Source organism: Etheostoma spectabile, chromosome 6, assembly GCF_008692095.1.
Source record: "Etheostoma spectabile isolate EspeVRDwgs_2016 chromosome 6, UIUC_Espe_1.0, whole genome shotgun sequence".
NCBI classification, from domain to species: Eukaryota; Metazoa; Chordata; class Actinopteri; order Perciformes; family Percidae; genus Etheostoma; species Etheostoma spectabile.
The window spans coordinates 19646204-19652722 of NC_045738.1; positions in this window are offsets into that span (position 1 = coordinate 19646204).

The following is a 6519-nucleotide window of genomic DNA, read 5'->3' on the forward strand; positions in this document are numbered from 1 at the left end:
TGTGTGTGTGTGTGTGTGTGTGTGTTTGGGGACAGAGGTATAAGATGAGGTGCACAGGACTGTTTTCACCACTCACGTACAGTCCTGAGTAGGAGGCTGTTTATAGCCCATTTCCGACATGCACTTGAACCAGTAAATTTACCGTCAATTTCCCACGCCGGTGTTGTGTAGGAGTATATTTTCAATGTGAGGCTCTCAAGCCATTTGCTAGACTTCTGCTATGATTCTCATAACATTACCTACAACACTGCCAGATAAAAGATGACAAATGTCATGATGGTATGTAAGTTTGCACCCCCCCCCGCCCTTTTCGCTGCCAGCAAATATTAAAAGAATCAAAAGCATTTGTACAGCATAACTTTGACGGCTTGTGTGTGAAGGTTAGTGTGTTGGCGGTGAAGCTACAGCTTCAGTTTTTTGTGCCTTTCGTGTGATCACCATTTCAAACTTGAGTTATGCCAGGAAAAGATGAGAGGCTTGACACGGTATAGGTCTCAACAAAAGTGAAAAGGCACATTTCCCAAAATGTCTTAACTATTCATTTAAGCCACTGTTTCTATAAGAGACAAAAATAAAATGCAATGCATGCAACCCACTACTGCTTCGAGGGCATTTCCAAAATCCTCAAATCTTCCTCTATTGCGTAGGTAAGTAGGTTTCACAAAAATAAAGCATCTGGTGGCCATCTTTGTTTGGGTCACAGAACAACTTGCGGTACAAGTTAAAATTATAAATCATGGCCCACTGGAGAGAATATTTGCCAGTATGTGCCAGGAGGATAGATGTTTTGAGGACATGTCCCCCCCAAAAAAGAAAGAAAACAAAAGTTTGTATTGTATTTTTCTAAAGGCACAAAGTGGAGGCAGAGCAAGTGTGTGTGTGGGGGGGGGGCGCCCAGATATCTCCGTTGGTCAAGCGGGCGCCCATGTGTAGAGGCTTACGCCTTGACGCAGATGTACCTGTGGACCTTTGCTGCATGTCCCCCCCCCCTCCTCCTCCTCTCTCCCAAACACAGAAATGCACAAACAACAGCTCCTGCACAAACACACTCAGATCAGATGACACACTGTATAGGACATAGGCAAACACGCTGCATGCATATACTCACGTTTCATGCTGCTGGAAACCGGATCGCCTCTGGCAGCTCAGTTTTTTTGCACGGATTTCCATTATGGTTCACTGAGTACACAAGCCAAATGGTCAGGTGTCTCTAGTTCTTTGGAAAACATACTGCAGGAAGAAAACACTGACAGCGTGTTATTGTCCTGTAAGTCCTCTGTAAACTCTGCATGAACTTTTTTTCTTGGCTAATAAATAATATAAACAGCCAGTGCCTGAGCCTAAATAGGACAACAAAGGTGCCAGTACCTGGATTCAGCAGCTGGTTGACATGATCATCATGTCTTGAATATTTTTTTTTTATATTCGTAAGTATATAACTGTAGGGGGGAACCCGGATAGTCGACTATTCAACGATTCGATCTAAGGGGCCGGGATTGACTGCTAATCTGACAGTCAAATTGTTGCAGTGTCTACACTGATGCTTCATTGATCTTTTGTTTCTGTTGATAATTTTCCCCTCAGGGACAATAAAGTGTAATTTTAATTTCAAAGATGGTTTTCCAATCAATGGAGGGTTTTCTTAGAAAAACAAGGTATGTGTTTGGAAAGCTAAGCATACAATAACCAATAAAAAACACTTATCTAATACACATGTCAATGATCTAATTAGTTAACTGACAGTGATCCATCATAATTGCTTTACAACACTATTCATAATAGCCCACCACCCACGCAGTCATTTCCCAGGGAGTTTGATCCCACACGTTGCCCTATTGATCTGAGAGCTGAGATAAGCTTCCGCTTCGTTTACAAAAATATTCCCCTATCACATTTAAGCCAACAGTTTCCTCTTAATAGCACGTGTTTGGCCCTGGGCCAGCGCGCAAAACTCATTTCACACCTGATGTGTAAAAACGCAAACATAAATGCATCTTAAGCAAATTTGTATTTTTTCAAAGTTAATTCAGTGGATGAATTATCATTCATCTAGTAACTTTCTCTTAATGTCCAAACAGTGTTTGAGTTGAATCTGTTGATCACTTTAAGTATGCACCCAACAAACGGCATTATGAATCATTAACTCTTTTTTTTTTATTCAGTTAGCCACAATTAACCAGTAAAAGCATTACATTGTTGGTTATTTTAAATGACAAGAACTTATTAAAAACAAGATTCCAGAGCCCCTCAGGGTTTACTTGATCAGTTAAACTGCCAAAATCTGGATCACTTTTTCAATAACTAGGCATTTAGCTGATGTAATATCAATTAATATCCAGAGGTTTTTAAATAAGGATGGCGTTTTTCTATATTTCTCTATAATAAAAAGTAAAAAGACCACAACCAACAATGTGGTCTATCTCTCAATAGTGTCTGACCAGTGGTGGAAGAAGTATTCAGATCCTTACCTTAGTACAGTAAAAGTACTCACACTGTTAAAATACTCTATATACACTACGTAAGTATCATCAGGGCAATGTATTTAAAGTAGAAAAAGAAAAAGTACCCCGTACATAAAAATCCTCACATTTTAGTACCTGGAAACGATCCAAACAGGTTCGTCATGTGTTTAATGGTCTAATCTTTTCAGCTGGACTTGTACATGCCTGGATATTGTTGGCTTGTTTAATTTAGACTAAAACATTGTATTTCATAAACATGCATTTGTGGTGGAGATTAGAGCTCAACATGTGTAGAAGCACCGCCTACTGACCAATCAAAACTCGGTTGACAACGGCGTCACCGTTCTTAGAAGATCCGGTGGAGCTCTGTGCGCTGAGAGAGAGATGCGCTCGTAAAAGTTAAAACATTAAGAATGATAGCCCTGATGGGTATTTTTTTATTAAGATATAGATTTTCAGCAGAGGGAATAACGTATAGGCTATGTGTCGGCATCTGGAGCCGTGTGTTGCCAATGAGCACAACGGTTCAAATTATGATTTTATATATATTTTTTTATTTGCTCTCACGACGACTTCCCACTGCAACTGAATTTAGAGGCTACAGCAATGGCAGTTTATGAAAAGCCCAAATGTAATTATGGTATGATCGTGCCTGACTGATGGGGAAGTGATATTGATAAGCGTTGTGATTTACTCATTTACAGCGTCGGCCAATTGTTTTGCCAATTGTGTCTGCCTGTAAAACCATGTCTGTGTTCTTCATATTAATGTAGAATTATAGTTTGCTCTTCTTGTGTAAAATATGCGGCTCTGGTAGATGTTTGTGATTGGTCAAGCTGTGCAAACAGCGACTCCTGTATGTGAATGCCCACGTCGCTGGAAACCCCCGGGTTGAACTAGTTGTTAACCCCCGCCGGGGCACAGGTTGTTAGGTTAGGTGAAGCCGGGAAACTTTTGGTTCTGAGTGGTCAACCGAACTTGAGCGCACAATTCAATGTGTGGTGTAAATTCACCTGAGGAGGGTCCGTGTGACCGAAACGTTGTGAAATAAAGTATTGACAGTGTGCGGGACTTCTTCAACAAGGTTGACTGGTAACCTTTATCTTTTCCGACGCACCTGGGGCAAAAAAAGAAGTTCTGAATCGAAGCCTGGTAACTGAAATAAATCCAGGGCATGTTGATCTTGCTTCGTAGTACAGGCCTCTGGACGTGTATGTGGGATTTACTCAAAATAAACTAGTGTGTGTTGTGATGAAGAAACATAACACCCAGTACAGTAGTGCAGCTATTCTTTACAATTTTGGGGTAACCATGGAGATCTATGCCGGAGAGGATTAAGAAATGTCGGGCTCTGGCTATAGGCAGAGCCCGACATGTTCCTTTACATGAGATTTGTTGACAATAGGAAAAACTAAAGAAAAATAATCTGCAGACTTATCCTTTAAGAATTCACTCGAAGGAACGTTAAACAGAACCACTGTCTGTTTATGAACACCGTTTGCTAAACTGCTAAACCTCTTTACTGGTTTAAGGGAACGCTGATTGAATTCTACCACAGTAGGATTAAGATACTAAAAACAACGGATTAAGCCATCGACCGACAGTACAAAATATGACAAATATTTATAATTCAGAAATCCATTTGATGAGCATTCATGGCAGAATTTGAGTGGATTATCACTTTCAAATTGTGTTTTCTGTGACACAGTGAGCAACCTTTTCTTTGTCTCTGTGAAATGACTGGCATCACAGGGCTCAACGTTTTACCAAACCGCTTTTTTTTCTGGTAATATGAAGGCGACAGGCTGGAGCCGGTGGGCCTCTTTCAGTCTTTGGTTATCAGCTGAGCGCTTATTTTGTCTGCGCTGTAATCCCCCCCATCGTCACCCATGGGGGAGGATGAAAGATTGCAGCCCTGACCCACATTTACAGAAAGGCCTTAAGAGACAAAACAATAGCAAAGCTTAAAGAAAAGCCCCTAATTAGCTTATCTTTTTTTTTTTATACATCTATACATAGGTGTGTAGGCGCATTCTGTGGCATGGAACAGGGGAACTACGCACTGAACTGTTATTGTATCGGCTTTAGTAAAACATTCATCAGAGCCAGGACAACACCTATTATTCTGAAACCAGGTTATTTTCATGGTTTCGCACATTCCACCTACACAGCTGACAATTGTGCGCTGAGCTAATATCAGTTTAGTGAAATGTATTGGAGCAGACTGGGGTTTAACTGGGCAGCCCCCAGGTGTGACTAGAACCTGTATGAGTGTGAAGCAGACTGTTGATTAAAAATGAATTGTATTGTCAGCAAAGTTATCCTGGTTATAAAATGTTTTTTAGGAAGTACCTAAAAGCTGTTTGGAGGATTTATGATCTTCTCATCCAAGATGCCATAAAATGTCTCACTGATTCAAAGATTTAAATTGTAGCTTGTAAACGTAATTACGACCAACTATAACTACATGTTCATAATATAGGATTATAGTTCTATGGTACCATTACCCATAATAAATCAGGGGGAATCACAAATCACAATCAACAGGGATTTTGTGGAATTGTTTGGTTCTGCTTTTGCATGGGGGGTGAAAGTTATCCTTTGTCCAATAAACAAGCTTCTTAAGTTACATGTGTTGTTTTCACTGAAACTTCAGTCATGCCCAAATGCCTGTAAATCGCATTAAAGGGGAACTGCACCGATTTTACACATCAAAGTGCGTTTACGGGTATTGAGAACTGCAGTGTACAGTAAAATGCGTAGAGGAAAAATGGTTAATAAAGCTTTTTATGGCTCCAGAGGGAGCTGCGTAGTATTTGATCAATGGCCTGAGTAACTGTCGGTTGGGTCTGAAGACTACAAGTTTGAAAAATGACCAATTAACAATGATTCATAATGCCGTTCTTTGGTGCATATTTAAAGTGAGCAACAGATTCAACTCAAACACTGTTTGGACATTAAGAGAAAGTTACTAGCGTTCCCTTGATTTTGTGATAAATGATAATTCATCCACTGAATTAACTGGGAAGACATACAACAAACCAAAGGTGGTGTGGAGTTAACTGTAAGAGTAAACTGTTGGCGCTCATGCTGCATTGTGGGTAATGTAGGCCCCAGGTTTTGACAAGAAAGAAGAATGTGAGAAATTAAAAAAAAAGTTAAGTATAATAACTTAATTTTGTTTGGACTTCTGTCAGATTTCCAAAACTAGACACTGAATTCATGCTAGTTGCGCGGCCTGAACACAATCCGGCGAACACAAACAATGTGAAGCGGAACGCACAAAAAAATGACAGGCGAAGGCATTTTTCACACTATATTCTGTCAGTAAGCACAAATGGCCGACTATGTGATCCTATGAACATTTTGTTTACAAAGTTTTATGTCCTTGTGGTTTGTAAGTGTGAACCAAAAACACACAAATGGAAAAAAGTCAACTTTTCAACTTTGGTCGGATCAAAGAAAACATAGCGTAGGAGTGGTGACACACATGATAAAATAATGTGATTTTCCGTGCTGGCCGTCTCGAACTGTTGTATTGGATTGATAGCGCTGGAAAAATCAACATCTGCTATCTTCGCCGAGGCCTCAGTGGACTACAGTATGTGCTAAAAACAAGTAGTGCCAAATGTGAAAATCCTGTCAACATCTACATGTGACTGTGATCAGGTCAGGTTAACGAGATCAAGTTAATCTTTTAACACAGTTTGGCCCACTGAAATGGGAGGAATGAAGCAGTTGAACAAACTTTCCTAATAACTAGATGTCAGCATGGACACAAAAAGGGGTTTATGAGTTATTTGAAAAACAAATTCTGGTTTGAGAGGTGACGTAATTATTGCTCCTACTCCATATGTAGGCATTTGAGGTGCATTTTAACATTTGTTGGGTTTTCCCCTCTCTGTTAAAGTCTGGTTTGCATTCAAAACCACCCCACACACTTTTTGAGACTATGGGAAAACCTTTAAGACTAATAAAGGCAATGAAAATATTTACTTTTGGATGACCTGAGTTCAGGCTAAATTTTATATTAGAAAATAGTTTCTTATTTTTTTTT